The sequence below is a fragment of the Musca domestica genome, unplaced genomic scaffold, assembly GCF_030504385.1.
Source record: "Musca domestica strain aabys unplaced genomic scaffold, Musca_domestica.polishedcontigs.V.1.1 13, whole genome shotgun sequence".
NCBI classification, from domain to species: Eukaryota; Metazoa; Arthropoda; class Insecta; order Diptera; family Muscidae; genus Musca; species Musca domestica.
In genome coordinates, this window is record NW_026712172.1 from 12,989,687 (window position 1) to 13,012,807 (window position 23,121).

The window sequence follows — 23,121 nt, forward strand, 5'->3', positions numbered from 1 at the left end:
TCAGTACTAATTGACTTATTAAATGTAAACAATGTGAGGTGGCCAAGTAAACATTTTCTAAAAGATTGAAACTTAAGTGGGGAATACATAAAGCGCTTATTTGGCTGGCTTAAGTCATCGGCTGGCTTCTTCGTAGAGGAACAAAGGAGTTTTAGGTTGACTTAGTTCGATTTTGGACCTAGGCTCCTTTGTTCATTTCCGAAGAAATGGAAAACGACGGCAGGATTTTAGTGTGGCTCTGTAATCCCCTTATGAAATGTCACAAAATATGCCTAGCCATGACTTCAAGCTTCTTATGTAAAGGTGGGAATACATAAAGCGCTTATCTGGCTGGCTTCTTGGTAAATGAACAAATGAGCCTAGGGCCAAAATCGAACTAAGTCAACCTAAAACTCCTTTGTTCATCTACGAAGAAGCCAGCCGATGACTTAAGCTGGGAATACATAAAGCGCTTATTTGGCTGGCTTAAGTCATCGGCTGGCTTCTTCGGAAATGAACAAAGGAGCCTAGGGCCAAAATCGAACTAGGTCAACCTAAAACTCCTTTGTTCATTTACGAAGAAGCCAGCCGATGACTTAAGCCAGCCAAATATGCGCTTTATGTATTTCCAGCCTTAAGCCAGCCAAATATTCGCTTTATGTATTTGCACCCTAGTTGCATCTTTACGCCAGCCAAATAAGCGCTTTATGTATTCCCACCCTTAGAAAGATATGGCATTTATTGAACACTTCAATGCTTGAAGCACGCTTTATGTTGTCAAATTGTACCGACACTGAACATTTTACATCAACCATGTTTTCTTTGGTTGGCGATTATAAAATCTACCATGAAGACCAGCTGATTGTTTAATAAAAACAGCTGATTGCTAAATTAAATCAAAATACTATCCACATTGGATATAAAAACGCATTTACACTAACCCACTTTAGATACACCATTAGGAGGCTATAAATGCTGATCAACTGAGGGTTTTGTCAAAACATTTTAAAATTTTTGACATATCAATGTTCCCAAGCGTTGATGCATCTAACCATGGTAGAGGAATACAGGTAGTCGCATCAACACAGCTGCTGGGACAATGTGCTGTCAAACTTATTTTGGAATTGAACATGTTGAATGAAAAATTATTGAAATTTGTAAAAATTGTTGAAAATGTACATTATAACCACTTCCGATTTGCGTCGTATGAGAAAACATTTTAAAATATCTTATTTTTGACAAAATATTAAAAAAAATTGACATATCAATTGACAAAACACCTCAATGTCAAATGTCAATTCCATAGCGTATACGTCAAATAATATCCATTGGTTTCATGAATACGATTTACGTGACATATACGCTATGGAACTTATATTTGAAATCGAGTGGATTTAGCAGTCAAAACGTGCTCTAAGCTAAATTTAGCTGATAACACACTAAACATGTTTTTTACTGGCTTAAGTCATCGTCTGGCTTTTTGGGCAAGTATAAATTGAACCAAGTTAACCTAAAACTCCTTTGTTCTTTACGAAGCAGCCAAACGATAAGCGTACATAAAACTCTTTTTTGACAGGAACAAAGGAGTTTTAGGTTAACCTAGTTCGATTTTGGACCTCCGCTTCTTTTTCTTTTTCCGAAGAAGCCAGCCAAAGACTTAAGCCAGTCAAAAAAAGCGTTTTATGCATTCTCACCTTAAAATGCTTTTTTGACTGGCTTAAGTCATCTGCAGGATTCTTCGTAAAAGAACAAATAAGTTTTAAGTTGACTTAGTTCGATTTTGGCCCTCCGCTCCTTTGTTCTTTTCCGAAGAAGCCAGGCAAAAAAGCGTTTTATGTATTCTCAGCTTTAAGTCAGTAAAAACATGTTTTATGTATTCTCACCTTTATATCCAGCCCTTATTCATTGTGTCATGGTTAAACTCTCTTGTGCTCATCCATAAGTTTTATTGTTTTGCGTGCAAAGAAGGTCTAGTATACTATTTTCAGGTCAATCAAAACATATTGAAATTTATGTCATGATTCCTCACTTTCATCTGATAAGGTAACCTTAAATCAAATTGTGTGTAAATATAGAACCACTTATTGGACAATAATATAATCCAATAAAGTAACTCAGATTACATTCAGAATATAACTTGACATAAATGGAATAAGTGAATAAGTCGTTGCAATGAGATTTTTTTAGATTCTATAGTTGAACAAATTCAGGCTGAGATGAAAAAACTGCCACCAACTTCAGACTGCTGTCATTTCTAAGCCACTCGTCGGACAGCTGTGAAAATTATTCCAGTGACAGCTCATTATATTGTTTACAACCGAACAAAAGCATTTTGGTGAGAATTTTCAGAAAAAAAATTTATTCGTGATGGAATTCAAGCGTGATAGTGTGATTTCTTTATATTTGGCTGGAAAACCAAAAGTGGCTATCCTTAGAGCACTCCAGCATTTAAATGTGAATAATTTTTTTTGTCTCGTACCGTGATATTGTTAGCGTAGCCCGACGTCAAGGGAGTGGACGGAAGGAAACAGCAACATAAGTAGAAATGGTTCGAAAAGTAAAAAAGCGACTTGATCGAAACCCGCGTCGCAGTGGCCGAAAAATGGCTCGTGAGGTAAATATATCGCAATATTCCATTCGGAAAATATTGAAAAATGAGCTCGGGGTAAAGCCATTGAAATTCCAAAAAGTGCAAGAATTTACACTGCAACAGAAAGAAAATAGACTCCAAAAGAGGTAAACAGTTTCTTCGCTTGGCCAAAAGTTCGACAAAACATTCGTTGTCCTGCAGTTTGTAAACAAACAAAATGATCGTGTTTATTCGCCAAAGAGGTCAGCTGAAAATGTGCATCTTCGGTTGGGCACCAAGCGCCGGCCATGATGATGGTGTGGGCCGCCATAACAGCCGATGGTAGCTCTCTGCTTGCATTAATCGACCGTGGCATCAGAATAAATTCCGTATATTATCGCGAAAATATTCTGGAGGGTGTATTAAAGCCTTGGACACGTAAACATTTTGGCCGCAGACCTTGGACATTCCAATAGGACTCAGCACCGTAGCACTCGCACTCAGCACGCGCCACCCAAGAATGGTTACAAAATGAGGTTCCTCGCTTCATTTCCAGCGCACAATGGCCACCAAAATCTCCGGATACCAATCCGTTGGACTGTTGTGTCTGGAATATTTTGGAAAGCAAGGTTGGCACTAAAAAAATACCAAAGTGTCGAACATGTATTTCGCTGTCCGCCAAACCCGTACAGGTTGCATCCTTTTTGAGACTTGACTTATAGGCAGAACCCGATTGAGAAGAGTCAGATCGAACACAGCAGTATGAGCTGCTACAATAACAACCAAAGTGTCGATCACCTCAAGCAAGCGCTTCGCCGGGAATGGGCCAAAATACCGCAGAGCAACATTCTGGCAGCGTGTGATGGATTCATTTGCCGTTTGTAGGCCAAAATTCGTGCCAAAGGTGGCCAATTTGAACAAATCTAAACTTATTCTAAAGTTTGATGCTGTTTTCGACATGTTTGCTTTCATTCAATAAAATTTAAAAAAATGTAAAAAATATGTCGTTTTACTTTGTTGCAGTTGTTTTATGTCACCCTTTAAACGTATATCTATTATGGGTTAAGGTGGGAGTACACAAAGAGCTTATCTGGCTGGCTTAAGGCTGGAAATATATAAAGCGCATATTTGGCTGGCTTAAGTCATCGGCTGGCTTCTTCGTAGATGAACAAAGGAGTTTTAGGTTGACCTAGTTCGATTTTGGCCCTAGGCTCCTTTGTTCATTTCCGAAAAAGCCAGCCGAATAAGCGCTTTATGTATTCCCAGCTTAAGTCCTCGGCTGGCTTCTTCGGAAATGAACAAAGGAGCCTAGGGTCAAAATCGAACTTAGTTAACCTAAAACTCCTTTGTTCATCTACTACATATGGACTGTGATGTAGGGTATCATAGAGTCGATCTTTACCTCTTTTGTCCTTTTCTTACTGGCTTATATTCGGAATGTCCACATGCATACACTGATGTGTTAATACATATTGCTCTCCTCCCAAAAAGTACGTTCATCCAAAACCCCATAAAAAAGCTTTGATTTTTCACATTACTTTTTTTTTCGATTTCTATACGAAAACAAAAAACAAAATTGTAATACAAATAAACGTTATATTTTTTGTTCGAATTTCGAGTGTGAAATTTCAACAACAATAAGTGAGCAACAGGCAACACTTCCCCACACACACACACACTCACACGTTGCTTGTAGAGGTGGTGATCGTTGTTGGGGAACACTATTTGTTGGTGATAGTCCGTCTAGCAGGCATGCATGTGTAGTAGCAGCAAACGGCGCTTACAGCTACAATAACAACAACGAAACACAACTAAAGTCAACAAATCACAACAACGGACAATAACACAACGCGACACGACTGAATTTGCCGACGACGATCAGCAACAGAATTAAATAACACAGAAAATGAAATGAAATGAAGAAGCAGCAGCAAAAACAACAATCACAAATACCCAAAATGAAGACGACACACAGACAGAATGTGAAAATCATTTAATGTGTGTAGAATTTGACCGTTTAACGGCAGTCAGATGACGAACTTCATAACGATCGTACACTAGAACCGTAGCAGGCGAAGAAAGCAAAACTTAAGCGAACAAAACGAGCAACGAAAGATTTCCGGCGCTTATAAAAAGGAATATAACGGTTTTATTGTTTGAATTCCAATAAGAAGCCTCATTCAGTTTTTAAGGAAATTTCGTGCGGAAATCTTTAAACAAATTAAATAAAAATAACGAAGTGCAAAGCAAGTTCAAGTGCCAAAATCTTCAATTGAAAAAAAAAACAAAATTTGAGGAAACTTCAATAAATATTTAGAAAAATGTTTTAATACTGGAAATAAAAAAGAAAATAAGTGAAGTGCGAAACAGAAGATAATTGAATTAAGGTATAATACATACATCAGAATTCCTCTGTAAGCGAAAAAAGTTAATGAAAATATATTTGAAATGTTGCCAAGAGTGAAAATTCAATTTTAATAAATATTAGACAACTTTGTGCCAGACTCTCTTCTGAGTTTTACAACTTTCCACTACTAATTTTTATGATGTTCTAGCGTATCGAGGAAAATTTCGTATACCTATGAAGTAATATTTGTTTTGTTAATAATAATATTACATCAACTTGTTGGAAAGCTCTAATTTGAAAAAAAAATTGTTTACGAAAAATGTTGTATTTATTTATTGCTTCTTTTGTTTTTGTACGTGATCTAGAAACAAAATTTGAAACCTTTTAAACTGCTGTTGTTCATAGCCGTCGTTTGACATTTTTGCAATGAATGAAATTTTTAGTGTTCGCCGGTAAAATTACATTTCGAAGATTTCCATTTTTAGTAGAGGATTTGAGTTTGTTGTATGCAAAACAAAATTACAATACTGGACGCAAATCAAGTTAAGGGTCTATCATACGAAATGTTTTAAGATTTCAATTATGAAATAAACAATCACAGCGATCCCTATTTTCATTGGAAACATATAAGGTGTGTCTGGTTACTTTTCCTGCAGGAATTGTTCAGCAACATCTTTCTGAGAGAGTAAGGTAGTTTTCATGGCAGAAGAATACAGGTAGATGCATCAACGCTTGGAAACATTGATATGTCAAAAAAATTTAAATGTTTTTTTTCAAATATAAGTAGATTTTTATATGTTTTCTTATACTACGTCATTCGGAGGCTATTATAATTCGCGTTTCTCAACAATTTTTACAAATTTAAATAATTTTTCATTTAACATTTTCAATTTCAAAATTGGTTCGACAGTTCATTGTCCCAGCAGCTGTGTCGACGCGTCTACCTATATTCTTCTACCATGGTAGTTTTATACTCTTTTGCAAGGAAAATGCGAAAAGTAATCATACGGCATCCCTGCAGAAGCTTGCAACTAATCAGCTGATTTGTCAAAACAAACCAATTTGTCCGCCATTAAAATAATTGAAAGACAAATTTTATTTTGACAAATTTTTTAAATAAAAGGAAATTAGCAATAAAATAAAAATATTAGCAATAAAAGAAAGTCAGATTTGATGTGTTCCCTGGAATCCTTTAAACGTGTTGCTAATGGCGTTTGCCTAAAAATGTTGAAAATAGTCTTTTATTTTCTTATTACATATATATATTTACGTTTTTCACATTTTCTAAAGTTGTTCTCCAAAAACAATCAGTGCTGCTAATTCCAAAAACAAAATTCCCAAATTGAAAGCACAACAAAAAACAAACAAACGATAGAAAACATCTGATTGAATGTCGATGAATTAGAAGAAGAAGAGAAGAAATTTGTCCAGCAAGAATTTGCAAACTCTCACTGAAAGAACTGTCAAAATGTCTCTCTCCAACCCTTATTTTTTGCAGAACTATCGGGTTGACAGACTACTTCCAGTAACAATTTGTAACAATTGTTACAAATTTTAGGGTAATCAGTTTAGGTAACCACACCTATAATTTAATCAAAAGTTTTGTTTGTTGTTTGAAAATATAAAAAATTAATTTTGACAAAGGCACCGAAATACATATGTATTTGAAAAAGGCACCGAAAAATATATGCAATTCCCATTGCGTCTGATGATGCATTTAGTTGCCTTTGCAATGTGACTAAGAAAATAGTCACATTGCAAAGGCAACAACTACTCAACGCCAGAACTGTGAAAGATCCGAATTGAAAAAGAGTTAAGGTGACGGTACGTAAGCAGCTTGGCATCATGGCTAGGCATGTTAATGCCAAATTATAAGGGCAAACGACGGCATGATTCGAGTGCGGCTCTGGCATCCCTTTATGATATGTCACAATGCGAAGACTTCAAGCTGCTTATGTACTCACACTTTAAGTCAACTAATTGACCAGGCTACAATCCAAGTGAAAAATAAACTTTCTACTTCTGCAAACTAATATAGCGAAAACGCCAAAAATATTCCCAGTGACGAAAAATCACGCAGTTATAAGACCCTAACGAAATGGTCCAACAATCTGCTAATTTTACAGTAATTCATTGATTTATGCATTTAAATAAGTAAAAAAACTTTGAATACCCTCCACCATTTGAACGAATTTGGCAATTTTCAAAAAAAATAAATAAATAAATAAAATAAAATCCGTTAAAAATTATCTTAAAATCTTAAAAATACCGAATGTAGCCGATATATTAGGGTCTATACGACAACGACATGGACCACTTTTGTCAAATACCATTACAATACTTAAATGTGAAACTTGAAAAAAAAAAATTCTGTTTATAATGTTGCTAAAATCATCAAAATACCGAATATCGTTCGGCCAAGCAAAACAACTCTTTAGCTCTTTTGAGTCTAATTCCTTTCTGTTGCGATGTAAGTTCTTGAATTTTTGGAATTTCAATGGCTCTTTTTTCAATTTTTTGCCAAATGGAATATTGCGATATGTTCAGCTGTCGGACGAGTGGCTTAAGCAGGGAATACATAAAGCGCTTATTTGGCTGTCTTAAGTCATCGGCTGGCTGGAAATGAACAAAGGAGACTAGGGCCAAAATCGAACTAGGTCAACCTAAAACTCCTTTGTTCATCTACGAAGAAGCCAGCCGATGACTTAAGCCAGCCAAATATGCGATTTATGTATCTTCAGCTTTAGAAATGACATCAGTCTGAAGTTGGTTGCAGTTTTTTCATCTGTATAGATCCAATTGTAGCTTTGTTCCTTTATATGCAAGAAATTTGCTCCCAAACATAAAATAGTAGCATAAGGTTGAGAATACATAAAAAAAACATTTTGGACTGGCTTAAGTCATCGGCTGGATTCTTCGTAGAGGAGCAAAGGGGTTTTAGGTTGACTTAGTTCGACTTTGATCCTATGCTCCTTTGTTTTTTTTTGTACGAAAAAGCCAGCCGATGACTTAAGCCAGTCAAAAAAGCATTTCATGTTTTCTCCCCTTAATACAAGCTAAAGCCATATTTACACTTTATTATTTTTGCAACGTCTTCGATTTAAAATAGTAAACTAACAAATGTTAACGAATTGCCAGCAATCTCAACATGATTAGCAAATAATGAAAAAGAGTAAATGAAATGTGCAAAAAAAAAAAACAGGGACTAGCCTTCAATTACTGTTCAATAAAAATGGAAAATAAAAACCATTGTGCAGATATGAATAGTGATTTTTAGAATTATCGAATTTTGGTGTTTACCCATGGTATAATTAGAGAAGGTAAAACAAAGTTACTACAAAGCTAATTTTGTTAAAAAAATTAAAAATAAACAAAGCCAACTGTTGCATATTTAAAAGTCTATTTGAAACTATGAGACTCCAGCACAGAGTTGCATTTTTCTCGTTTCTTTGAAGTTGAGCAAACATTCTTAATGAGCCATATGTTAACCTATATTTCTTGTTACCTTTGTCATGGTTCACGGAGTAAAACAATATTTTTACTAACATCGGACACAATCAGATTAGCATATACCTTTTATAGTGTTATACATAATTCCAAAATTATATTCTCTAAGTTCTTTCACTTATTTTTCATTTTCAATTCAATTTCATTTTCACTATCTTGTACAACGGCTTTCTGTGTGGTGACTTTTAGTTTAAATGTGACATTTATTCAGGCACGTTCACCCTTCCACAACAACTGTTCTCTATGTAACGTACGCATGCTTTTACCCATTCCGTGCATAGATCCCATTTTTGGCGTTTGTACTTAATAACGTAACGACCATACCAAAATTGGCGTATGAATAAAACGTAGAAGGTTTATTTATAATAATGAGCATTTCTTTTTTTACGTTATGAGAAATATAGGTAAATATGTTACTCAAATCAAGTGTTTTGATTTAACTGTCAAAGAAATCACAATTTTGTATTGAAGCAATTGATCGAAATATGACAAGCTATAAATTTATCTCCAAGTTAAAATGGTTCAAATAGTAGAGTTTTACTTAAAAAGTGATAGGAATTCAATCGTAATGGAGTCTGACTTTGGTCTCTTGTTAATTGACCCAATGTACATAGATTGCAAGTTCAAAATAGCAAACAATAGCGTAAAAAATATATAAATACCTTTAAATATGGTGCATTGATTATTGCGTCACAGTGTAAACGTAGCATAAACAAAGTGTAAATAGAGAATTACATACATTTTGTAACAGGGTAGAGTAATATAGGTAGATGCATCAACGCTTGAGAACATTGATATGTCAAAAAAAAATAAAATGTTCTTTTTAAATATAAGTAGATTTTTATATGTTTATTATACGACACTAATTGGTGTTGGTATGATATGCGTTTTTCAACAATTTTTACAAATTTGAATAATTTTTCATTCAAAAATTTCTATTCCGAAATTGATTTGACAGTTCATTGCCTCAGCAGCTGTGTCGATGCGACTACCTGTATTCTTCTACCAATTTAAATTAAAGAAAAAATGTTGAGAAATGCATATCATAACAATCTCCGATTTCTGTCGTATAAAAAACGTATATATTTTTGCAAAAAAAAAAAAAAAAAAAAAAAAAAAAAAAAAACATTTTAAAATTCACCCCAATTCTTCCATGCTTTGGCATTTTGGATTGTAACTTTTAATTCCGTTTCGTATACGTCAAATAGGGGATTGGATTTGAAATATATACAATCCATTGTATTTCCTATGTGTAAACATGCCTTTAGCGTTCCTTTGACTATACAGGGTGAGATGAAAAAAATGCGACCAACTTCAGATTTCTGTCATTTCTAAGCCACTTGTCCGACAGCTGTTAAAATCATTCCAGTGACAGATTATTATATTATATTATTATATATCAAGGAAGTGGACGGAAGAAAACAGACACAGCAACATCATCAGAAATGGTTCGAAAAGTAAAGGAGCGACTTGATCGAAGCTCGCGTCGCAGTGGCCGAAAAATGACTCGTGATCTGAACATATAGCAATACTCCATTCGACAAATATTGAAAAATGAGTTTGGGGTAAAGCCATTGAAATTACAAAAAGTGCAAGAACTTACACTGCAAAAGAAACGGTGAACTACCGAATTTGGTTTTCCCCGATGAGAAAACATTTGTTTACCAGCAGTTTGTAAATAAACAAAATGATCGTGTTTACTTGCCGCAGAGGTCAGCTGAAAATGTGCACCTTCGGTTGGCTACCAATGTGATGGTGTGGACCGCCATAACAGCCGATTGTCGGACTTTGGGCATTCCAACAGGACTCAGCACCATCGGACTCAGCACGCGTGTAGTATGTCTCGGATAGCTAGGTTGAAATTGCTATGCAAATATATCGGATTGAATTCTATGGCCTGGCACGCATATTTATCCAGCCTTATTGCTCGTCGTATGGGGGGGATCTTGGTCAAAATTCAATTTGTTTCTTGTCCGTAGTTACTATCAGTTTAATAATATAATGCGTGCAAATTCACAAGAAAAATAGAAAGACAATAAAAAGAGAGAAAAACTAGAGGAAAATCTACTATAGTCCAGACAGAAAAGAAAGAGGATTAATTCTCATCACGGTATGAGTAGTCATGCATGGTTGGTAGTTGCATGATAAGCCCACCCATCCTGTTTATCAAATGATCCACCAAAAACTAAACAAAATCAGAGACATCATGATAAACCCAATTTTCATACTCCCACTTTTCCTACCCTTCAAAATCAAACCTCAAAAACGTTTAAGCCATATTCAAATAATTCCAATTTTTATTCATAATCAAAAATATCATTTTTTTCCAGCCTATAGCTAGATACAATAAAATCATACAATCTCAAAGAAATTCGAATTAAATTGTAATACTAAATTCAAGAATAATAATAAATCCATTCTCCTAACGCATCAAGAAAATCAAAAAAAAAAAAAAAAAAATTAAAAAACAAACTTAATAATTATGAATACTACAAAAAAATCATGAAAAATAACTTAATTTCAAAAAAAAAAATCTAAGTATATGAGATCATAACTGAAATTTTAAAGGAAAATATAAAAAAAATTAGTAATTAAATTAAATTATATCAAAAACATAACATTATTTTTTTATATCAAGATTTATCATATTTTCAATAAAAACATTCGAAGAGAAAAACAATCAAATAATCACCAAACAAAAATATTTCATATCAGTATGTAACGCAAAAGAAAAATGTATGTGTGTATGATCGTTACATTTGCTTTTTGTTTTACAGCAAATCAGCTGTTGTGTCAACGACCTGCTTTGTTACAACCGTATGTACAAACATACATACATACGAGTATGTTAACAGCAGTCAATTTGATCAAATGGTTTTTTTTTAATTTGATTCAATAATCACACCAAATATAAAAATAAGTATTTAATTGCCGATGTCAACAGATATGCCAGTAAATAAATCTAATTTAATAATGTTTTAATTCAAACAAAAATAAATATAAATGAAACATACAGTAGAAGCAATGCAAACAGTGCTTTCAAAACTGTAGCTCTCATTGAAATGTTAACGAAGGTAGGTTAACAGCACTTCGTCTGTTATTGTTCAGTGTAACATTGGCATATCCATTGGCAATCGTATGTACACAGGAAACAAATTAACATTGAACAAACACAAATAAAGGAATCCTTTAAAAGAATTACTTCAGTGATTAATTCAATTAATCAGGTTTTTAAAATAATTAAAAATAATTTATAAATATTATTTTATAAATTATCTTCTATATTCTCAATGAAATGAATGCAGTAGGCAATTCCAAGAGAGATAACGGAACAGTTACTCTCACAAAAAAAACCAATGATTGGTGCTTGTTCAATGCGGTACGATATAAGAGAATTCGAACTTACTTGGTGATCGATTGAACTCCCACGATGAAAGGCCTTTCGAACTGGGGTAACAGCGAAGCGATCAGCAATCTCTTAATACGATATGGTTTAAGTAAATGCGTATTTGAATATTTGGTGTTACTCTTCTTCTTCTTCAAGTACTGATTACATTTTTGTTGTTATTTTTTTTCTTTTTTTTTTACAAAAAGATGGTATAGAAAATTATGGTTTTTTTTTTACATGACCAAGTACACACACAAACTTTTGCTCTTTGGTTTTTCGTTTTGTTTCAAATTTGATTGTTTCACTTTTAATATATTTTTTTTTATCTCTCTCTCTCTCTTAAAATTATTGTAACAAAAACTAAGTTAAAATTTTTCTTTTTTTTTCAAAGCAATTTATGTTGGATTTTCAAGCAAATTTTAAGCAGGTTTTCTTTCTTAGTGAATACACTTTTGGTTATTAAAAACTTCTTCAAACACCATTTCATGAACTAAATCACAGAATTTCTATGCCGAACTTTACTTTATGCGAGATGTAATCGGCAGCACTCGCTGTAACCAACACACTCTATCAACTAAATCGAATCTCAGTCAGAATCTCAGTCTCCTCTCTGGGCAAAAAAACACACCTGTAGAGTGATGGGGACACCGGTATGCAAAATGCACCGGGGAAAAGGGTATTCCTAAAAACAGATTGAAATGCACAATAGAAAATCAGCGCTAAGGAAATAGGGCTTTCATATAATAAAGAAATCTCACCAATGACTATGTTAAATTCCAGATTTTATGGTATCACCAGGATATAAAAGAAAAACTGCAGACCCAGGAAATATATGGAACTCCAATCCAACGACCAGGGGATGTTGTAAACCAATCGGAAGGTCAAAACGTTTGCACAAAAAAAACACAACGTTTGCACCAAAAATTGTTTTAAACAAAATCAATGATTTTGTCAGCTTTTTTTTTCCCTCCGCCAGTTTAATAAAAAAAACTTGGGATATTAGGGGCAACCAATAGAAGTTCCTTTTCGCCAACAATATTTAAAATTTAGTGTTCACTAACCAAAAGTTTCTCGAAAATGACCAAGATGGCTCCTCTGCTACCTCCTTTTGTAATCTCGGTTATTACACTAAGATTATGGCTGAATATCAATACATGAAAAAAACTTCCAAAATCAAACATGGCTCATTCGAATTACCAATACTTCAACATTTCATTACAAAAAAATTCGCAAACGTATTGGTTGACAATAAACTAATAAATAAGTGGAAGAAGAAAAGCATAATTTCTCACCACCCTTGTAAGGGGAAATTATGGCAACCAAAAGTATACTAGGTGACTCCGAAAATTGATTGTGTGATTGAATATCACCATTGGCATTCGAAACCATTAATGTTTTGAGACCAAATAAACCAAAAAATAATCGATTTCATTAAAAAAATAAAAAGAAAACAAAAAAAAAATTTACCCGCAGCGAGATTCGAACCTGGGTCTCGCGGATGGGAACCAGAGACACTCCCGCTTGGCTACCGACGAGATAGGGGCGAGGCTAGCAAAGTATCTAGCACACCCCCTCGGAAGTTACTAGCATACAATACGATATATTAAAGTGAATGAGAATGCATTTTAATGTTCTAATTATAGAACTGCATTCCTAAGTCTCTGAGAATAGGGAATTTAACATGAATAAATGCAAGTTAACATTAGCTAATGCAATGCAAATGAACAGAGGTGTCCTAACCTTGAATCACTGTGTGCCAAACAACCACACAAAAAAATAGAAATGAGATTATTTCAAGTGTCTACATGCGCCACTACATTACCCCCCGCCAAAAATCAGACTTAACGGCTAAAAAAAGAAGTTAAGGATGATACCGCATGTAGATACCGGTTATTGCCTAATATCCTTTGCGTGGTAAATACCTATTAATTTGCCTTGGAGGTCTTCGAGTTCGTAATTGCAGTTTCCACATTTCCGACGAACTCTACACTTTATAAAGGTCGGTGCCAATTTCGAACTATAACCTTTTTCGAAGTTACTCTGGCTAAAGTTCCTTCTAAAAACTTCTTGTCCGACTTTATATGACACTTCTCGTGATCTAAGATTGTATTGTTTTTCGTTGCGTTCAAATATTTTCTTCATATTTTGAATTGCTCTATTCCTAACAATGTTAAATGAATCATCCCTGTTGAAACTGATGGATCTATCTTCCAACGCATTTAATTTCCTCAGTAAGCTGTAAGTCGATCCATTAGTGACCCAAATAGCGAACTTCTTTCATGCAAAATTTGCTCTTTTCGACATTTATTGTCAGTCCTGACATTCTAAGAGAATTAGCTACCTCCTTCAATACTTCCATATGTCTCTCAAAGGTTGGAGATACCACTAGTAGATCATCCAGGTAGACCAAAACCTCAGTCCTGAGAGACGCTGGTATCACTCTATCCATGAGTCGGCACATGGTTTGCGGCGCATTGCATAAGCCGAACGGCATTACTTTAAAATGATAGAGCGGTCTCCCAGGAACTGTAAATGCAGTCTTACCTTTCGACGATTCGTCTAGTGGTATCTGCCAAAAAGCATCCTTTAAGTCGAGACTAGAAATATATTCTGCTTTGGGCAGACGACTCAAAATACCCTCTATATGCGGAAGTGGGTAGGCATCCCCTTCCGTCACGGCGTTCAACTTCCTACTATCGAGGCACAAACGATTTTTCCCTGGTTTCCTATGTAGAACAATGGGAGAGGACCAAGGACTTGAAGACTCCTCTATGACTCCCATTGCTAACATTCGGTCCAGTTCATCATAAATAAGTTTCTCGATCGCCGGAGAGACAGGGAAATGCCTCTGCTTTATAGGCGTCGCAGAACCAGTATTTATTGTATGGAAAATTAGACTAGTTTTCCCTAGACCCTCTTTCGCGAACGAAGGAAACTTATCTATGGCGGACTGAAGTAAATATTTTTGATCTGTAGTTAGTTCTCTTTGATCCAATGGATTACTGTTAAATAAGGCTAAACTTGAAATATTGTTCAACAAGGATGTTGGAAGTAGATCGAATCGCTTCCAAAAATCTATACCCAATATTAAGTTTTGAGACAAATTCGGTACTATGTAAATAGTTATTGGATGACTTTCCTCTCGAAATACAATAGTTGTCGTAAACACACCAGCTATTCTCTGTGGTTTACCATCAGCTGTGTTTACAGTTGTATTCAATTTTTTATACGGAACATTAGACGATAAGAAATCAATGGCAGATTGTGAACCAAGGCATGAAACCGAGGCACCAGTATCTAACAAACCTACCATTTGTTTACCTAGTAAATGTACCTCAGCATAGGGACGTATATCTCCAGATTTTTCCAAAACGGATATGGTAAAATTTTTCTTAACCTTCTTCACATTTTTCCAAAATGTTGTAATTCTTTTCTTCGATCTGGATATTTTTGGCTCTTGATTAAAAATTCGATCCCTTACTTCAGTATACCTCTCTAATCTTACATGAAAAGGAACCATAGGACTAGGTCCTTTACACCCTGGAGAAGAATTTAAATCTAGTTCTGGTTTATTTTTGTGGAATCCGTCAGGAATTTTGGGACAATCAGGGTAAAAATTAGTTTTTTCATTGCATTCAGTGTTTTCATTGCTGTTGCTAGAAGTGCATCGAGTCAGAATCCTTACATGGTTTGGGAAGCCTGCTGACAGGTCTTCGGTTTGGGTGCACTTTTCAGTGCAGGACTCTGCAAGTTTTTTGAAATATCATTGCATTTCCCACAATTGGGTTTGTACACTTGTGGAGATCCACAACCATAGCAGAACACCGTTCGATCTGATAAACATTCCTGATATCGGTGTCCTGGTTTCCTACAATTCCAGCACACAGTCGATAATTCTGACAACTCCTCGTATTCCAACAAATCTCTATTACTTTCCTCATACTCTATTTCCGCAGCACGTCTGCTAAAGTTACTATGCCTGTTACCAGTGAAACCATGCCTTCTATTTAAATCTTGCATAAAAAATTCTCTACGCCTACATATTTCTCTCAACTGACCTACTGAGTTTATGGACATATTCAGAATTTCATGCTGAATTTCGGGTTGGAGATTTCTTCTTAGGATTTCAACCAGTGTTTTATCATCTAAAGGCCTATCCAGTCGGTCCACTAAATCTATAACAGCATCATAGAAAATATCGAAAGGTTCATTCGGTTTTTGTTTTCTATCACGTATCATTTCCCGGAAGTCGACGTCAGTTCTGGAGTCTCTGTATTGCTGCCTAAGTGCACTGCACAGATTACCCCATTGGACTTCACGAACTGTACGGTGGAACCGCCAAAACCAATCGCTGGCTTTGCCCTCAAACAGAGCACTAGCACTGCCACACAAAACTTCGAAATCGCCATTTAAAGTTTGCTTAGTCAAAGCTTCAACACGGTATATAAAATTATCTACAGGCAAACAGGTGGAACTGCCGTTGAACTTGATCTTCCAGTTGGCAATAATTTGGCTAACTTTATCCGGGCGAGACAACAAATCCTGACAAGAATTCGGATTACTATATCGAGACCTATTCACAGAATTGCTGTCTATGTTAACAGGGCCAAAACCATTATTAACCTGATTATTATTTGAAGACGGTAAACCTAATAATTGCTCCAAAGTTCTCTGCTCCACATCGCAAACATTAGGCATTGACATAGCATTACCATTCACAACAGGAGAGGATGCATTTCCCTCATGACGAGATTTATTAATATTAAGCCTAGCTATACTGGCTTCAACACTCCTTTCTACCAACGAAGAAATTTGGTTTGAAACGGCTTCAACAATCTGGGATTGTTGACTATTAATCAATGAAGTTACCATATCTCTAACACTATCCAACGTTAAACTGGATTGTTGATTTGCCATAGATGTAGAAGGATTCGCACTTACAACAACATCTTGACGAGTTTCTTCCGACCTATTAGCATCAAAATTCTTCGCTTTCGAAGATGCTCTAGTTTGACGATCAGTAGGGACAGATTTCTGTGCAACAGTAGGATTTGAAGGCTTATTATCCTTAATAATTTTTACACCACATACTGGACAATTAGAATGAGTTTTAATATAATTCGAAATGCAAATTCTATGAAACGAATGACTACATATCGTTTCCGATAAAGACGATGGATTCTGAATCACTAAACTACAGATCGTACACACTGGCACGTTATCAACAATCGTAGCTCCAGCAACAGAAACATCTTCAGAACTTCTTTCAAGAGGCATTTTAAAAATAAAAAGTAAACATAAAAAAAAACAGAAAATAAGTAAAAATAATGGCAATCTAATAAACTGAACCAAGAGAAAAATTCGGAAAATATCTGACAAGCGGTTTGATTTTGATCAGGTATAAGGAATAAAGTGGGAAAAATTGTATAAAAATCATCATACTGTGAGAAAACATTTAGAAATCAGCAAAGAAATAGAAAGAGAAGTAAAATTGGACTACAATAGTATTTACGATGGTTTAAAATATCATCGATAATATTTTAAAATTCCAAATCGCAAAAGAAAGTAAAAAAAAATCAACTTAGTTGTTGTGACTGAAGTCAGAAGTAGAAACTAGTCCACATCCAGAGTTCTCTCAAACACTCATCTAAATCGAATTTTTCACATTAGACAGCTGGAGGGCAGGATATAGTTATTCTTGGTTATAGGAATCAGCAATCACGCACGTAAAACCTATATATTTCAAAGAATCACTATAACTCTGACTAAGAAATACAAAGAAAAGGAAAGATAAAAATATTAAAAAGAAGAAAATAACGATATCGAAATATCAATATGTATTTTTCTAATATTTTTGATTCCACTCGGCCCCACGTTGGGCGCCAAAAACTGTAGTATGTCTCGGATAGCTAGGTTGAAATTGCTATGCAAATATATCGGATTGAATTCTATGGCCTGGCACGCATATTTATCCAGCCTTATTGCTCGTCGTATGGGGGGGATCTTGGTCAAAATTCAATTTGTTTCTTGTCCGTAGTTACTATCAGTTTAATAATATAATGCGTGCAAATTCACAAGAAAAATAGAAAGACAATAAAAAGAGAGAAAAACTAGAGGAAAATCTACTATAGTCCAGACAGAAAAGAAAGAGGATTAATTCTCATCACGGTATGAGTAGTCATGCATGGTTGGTAGTTGCATGATAAGCCCACCCATCCTGTTTATCAAATGATCCACCAAAAACTAAACAAAATCAGAGACATCATGATAAACCCAATTTTCATACTCCCACTTTTCCTACCCTTCAAAATCAAACCTCAAAAACGTTTAAGCCATATTCAAATAATTCCAATTTTTATTCATAATCAAAAATATCATTTTTTTCCAGCCTATAGCTAGATACAATAAAATCATACAATCTCAAAGATATTCGAATTAAATTGTAATACTAAATTCAAGAATAATAATAAATCCATTCTCCTAACGCATCAAGAAAATCAAAAAAAAAAAAAAAAAAAAAAAAAAATTAAAAAACAAACTTAATAATTATGAATACTACAAAAAAATCATGAAAAATAACTTAATTTCAAAAAAAAAATCTAAGTATATGAGATCATAACTGAAATTTTAAAGGAAAATATAAAAAAAATTAGTAATTAAATTAAATTATATCAAAAACATAACATTATTTTTTTATATCAAGATTTATCATATTTTCAATAAAAACATTCGAAGAGAAAAACAATCAAATAATCACCAAACAAAAATATTTCATATCAGTATGTAACGCAAAAGAAAAATTCTAAAATCTAATTTAATAATGTTTTAATTCAAACAAAAATAAATATAAATGAAACATACAGTAGAAGCAATGCAAACAGTGCTTTCAAAACTGTAGCTCTCATTGAAATGTTAACGAAGGTAGGTTAACAGCACTTCGTCTGTTATTGTTCAGTGTAACATTGGCATATCCATTGGCAATCGTATGTACACAGGAAACAAATTAACATTGAACAAACACAAATAAAGGAATCCTTTAAAAGAATTACTTCAGTGATTAATTCAATTAATCAGGTTTTTAAAATAATTAAAAATAATTTATAAATATTATTTTATAAATTATCTTCTATATTCTCAATGAAATGAATGCAGTAGGCAATTCCAAGAGAGATAACGGAACAGTTACTCTCACAAAAAAAACCAATGATTGGTGCTTGTTCAATGCGGTACGATATAAGAGAATTCGAACTTACTTGGTGATCGATTGAACTCCCACGATGAAAGGCCTTTCGAACTGGGGTAACAGCGAAGCGATCAGCAATCTCTTAATACGATATGGTTTAAGTAAATGCGTATTTGAATATTTGGTGTTACTCTTCTTCTTCTTCAAGTACTGATTACATTTTTGTTGTTATTTTTTTTCTTTTTTTTTTACAAAAAGATGGTATAGAAAATTATGGTTTTTTTTTTACATGACCAAGTACACACACAAACTTTTGCTCTTTGGTTTTTCGTTTTGTTTCAAATTTGATTGTTTCACTTTTAATATATTTTTTTTTATCTCTCTCTCTCTCTTAAAATTATTGTAACAAAAACTAAGTTAAAATTTTTCTTTTTTTTTCAAAGCAATTTATGTTGGATTTTCAAGCAAATTTTAAGCAGGTTTTCTTTCTTAGTGAATACACTTTTGGTTATTAAAAACTTCTTCAAACACCATTTCATGAACTAAATCACAGAATTTCTATGCCGAACTTTACTTTATGCGAGATGTAATCGGCAGCACTCGCTGTAACCAACACACTCTATCAACTAAATCGAATCTCAGTCAGAATCTCAGTCTCCTCTCTGGGCAAAAAAACACACCTGTAGAGTGATGGGGACACCGGTATGCAAAATGCACCGGGGAAAAGGGTATTCCTAAAAACAGATTGAAATGCACAATAGAAAATCAGCGCTAAGGAAATAGGGCTTTCATATAATAAAGAAATCTCACCAATGACTATGTTAAATTCCAGATTTTATGGTATCACCAGGATATAAAAGAAAAACTGCAGACCCAGGAAATATATGGAACTCCAATCCAACGACCAGGGGATGTTGTAAACCAATCGGAAGGTCAAAACGTTTGCACAAAAAAAACACAACGTTTGCACCAAAAATTGTTTTAAACAAAATCAATGATTTTGTCAGCTTTTTTTTTTCCCTCCGCCAGTTTAATAAAAAAAACTTGGGATATTAGGGGCAACCAATAGAAGTTCCTTTTCGCCAACAATATTTAAAATTTAGTGTTCACTAACCAAAAGTTTCTCGAAAATGACCAAGATGGCTCCTCTGCTACCTCCTTTTGTAATCTCGGTTATTACACTAAGATTATGGCTGAATATCAATACATGAAAAAAACTTCCAAAATCAAACATGGCTCATTCGAATTACCAATACTTCAACATTTCATTACAAAAAAATTCGCAAACGTATTGGTTGACAATAAACTAATAAATAAGTGGAAGAAGAAAAGCATAATTTCTCACCACCCTTGTAAGGGGAAATTATGGCAACCAAAAGTATACTAGGTGACTCCGAAAATTGATTGTGTGATTGAATATCACCATTGGCATTCGAAACCATTAATGTTTTGAGACCAAATAAACCAAAAAATAATCGATTTCATTAAAAAAATAAAAAGAAAACAAAAAAAAAAATTTACCCGCAGCGAGATTCGAACCTGGGTCTCGCGGATGGGAACCAGAGACACTCTCGCTAGGCTACCGACGAGATAGGGGCGAGGCTAGCAAAGTATCTAGCACACCCCCTCGGAAGTTACTAGCATACAATACGATATATTAAAGTGAATGAGAATGCATTTTAATGTTCTAATTATAGAACTGCATTCCTAAGTCTCTGAGAATAGGGAATTTAACATGAATAAATGCAAGTTAACATTAGCTAATGCAATGCAAATGAACAGAGGTGTCCTAACCTTGAATCACTGTGTGCCAAACAACCACACAAAAAAATAGAAATGAGATTATTTCAAGTGTCTACATGCGCCACTACACGCGCCACCCAAGAATGGCTACAAAATGAGGTTCCTCGCTTTATTTCCAGCACACAATGGCCACCAAAATCTCCGGATACCAATCCTTTGGACTATTGTATTTGGAGTATTTTGGAAAGCAAGGTTGGCACTAAGGCTGAAAATACATAAAACGCTTATCTGGCTGGCTTAAGTCATCGGCTGGCTTCTTCGTAGATGAACAAAGGAGTTTTAGGTTGTCATGTCGAAGAAGCCAGCCAGATAAGAGCTTTAGGTATTTCCACCCTAAAAATACCAAAGTGTCGATCACCTCAAGCAAGCGCTTCGCTGTGAATGGGCCAAAATATCGCAGAGCAACATTCGGGCATTGTGTGACGGTTTCATTGGCCGTCTGAAGGCCATAATTCATGCCAAAGGTGACCGATTCGAACAAATCTAAACTTATTCTAAAATTTGATGCTATTTCCGACATTTTTTGCCTTTATTCAATAAAAGTTAAAAAAATTTAAAAATTATGTGGTTTGACTTTGTTGCAGTTTTTTTATCTCACCCTGCATATCATATCATATTTCTTGCTTAAGATGGGAACACAAAAAACTCCTTTTGACTGACGTAATGGGGTGGCTTCTTCGGAAAAGAACAAAGAACGTAGGGCCAAAAACGAACTAAGTTAACCTAAAACTCCTTTGTTTCTCTACGAAGAAGCCAGCCGATAACTTAAGTCATTCAAAAAAGCGTTTTATGTATTCTCACCTTTAGAATCAACATTTCTTGCTTCATTGAAGCAACATTTTGGCTACAATTGCGTCAGAATTCTCTAGCGGCTTTGACATTCCTTTATAATTTGCCATAAGCAAGACACGGAAATGTAGCGAAGCGCTGAGCGTGTTTTTGTCTCAAGATCTCCTTCGTCAGATGTTATAAATTCTCTGTTACACAGAAATTATCTTCAATAATACGAATGGAAAAAGGTTATTGAGGTAAAAAGAATACAGTCTTGCAGTTCCGGAGAACATAGATTTCTTCGCGGTACAATTATTTCAAGGTAGCCGGTCAGTTCAAATAAGCATATTTAGCTTCGTATTTTTCTGTAATTTACCTTTTCAAATTTAGCTTTATTGAAAACAAATTCTCAAACATTTGGACAATTAGATGTTATCAAAGGTGTAATGCTTAAAAAAGTGCAAACATATGATTTCTCCGGGTTACCATTTACCACGGATTTTTTTTTTATGAAAATGGGGAAAAAGTAAGAGGACAGCAGATTGAGAAACAAAAATATTTGATTTATTGTAAAGTAAAGGTGGGAAAACATAAAGCGCTTATCTGGCTGGCTTCTTCGGAAATGAACCAATGAGCCTGGTCAACCTAAAACTCCTTTATTCTTCTACGAAGAAGCCAGCCGATGACTTAAGCCAGCCAAATATGCGCTTTATGTATTTCCACCCTAATTCATTTTAGGCTTATTGATCGTCAGACGTTAATATCATTATAAGGTCCCTAATTGTCAAAGAATTTTAACTTATTATTACTCAAGTCCAGTGATTGATGAAGGCGAACGATCGGACAATAAATCATATAAATGAAAAAATATCAAATACTGCTTATAATGAAGACATCCTCATGCTTGTGATTTAAAGCGGCAATGTGATCACGTCTTTCATTATTGATAAGCCTACAGTCTACCCAGGAGTGCTTCCGTTTGTGAGTTTTATTGTTATTATAAACATTATTATTGGTGGACTAGTTCAATGCCTTTAGTGAAGACACACACACACAAACGTTCCATGACAGTGGCCATTAATTTACAACACATGACAGTAATTTTTCATCCAAAACAAAGATTATGAAATCTTTGTAACGTCATAAGAATACGGTAGCAGAATTAACACATTTTAAAATAAGTACGTGTTTTACATGAAAACACCAAAAATACATTTAAAAATATTCCAAAAATCTTCTGTGAATCATGTGAAATTACGGATCTTTACTAAGTTATAAATTACTTCTCCACATCTCTGCCGCAGCCAGTTTCTTCATAAAATAAAAATAAGTAACCTGAATGAATGACAATTATTTACACTATATTTTGTATGTAAATATGTCACTTGGTTTTTTTCTTTAGAATGACATGCTTCAAAAAAATATAAGCTAACGTTTTTTGATATATGAACGTATTTAGATGAGTTTAGGTTGAAAATATGATAATCGTTATGTTAACGTCTTCAGTAAAACGCTTTTTTAAGGGCTTAAGTCATCGGGTGGCGTTTTCGTAGAGGAACAAAGGAGTTATAGGT

The 23,121-nt window shown here is 34.4% G+C and overlaps 1 protein-coding gene and 1 long non-coding RNA gene across 3 annotated transcripts in view; one reads left to right on the forward strand and one right to left on the reverse strand.

Moving 5' to 3' along the window:
- The window catches only part of LOC101897689 (open rectifier potassium channel protein 1), an 83,552-nt gene that overhangs the window by 4,624 nt on the left and 55,807 nt on the right, over positions 1-23,121 (forward strand). The window contains exon 1 of one of the 2 annotated variants that reach the window (XM_059118631.1): positions 4,438-4,935. The exons of the other annotated variant lie outside the window; for it this stretch is intronic. The gene's annotated coding sequence lies outside the window, so the exon portion shown is untranslated. Of the gene's footprint in view, positions 1-4,437; positions 4,936-23,121 lie in introns of those variants that run through there. 2 annotated transcript variants of the gene reach the window in all.
- LOC131800842 (uncharacterized) lies at positions 11,958-14,651 on the reverse strand. Its single transcript, XR_009341606.1, has 2 exons — positions 12,549-14,651; positions 11,958-12,472 (listed from the first exon to the last, which is right to left on the reverse strand). It is a non-coding gene; the product is annotated as an uncharacterized LOC131800842 (long non-coding RNA).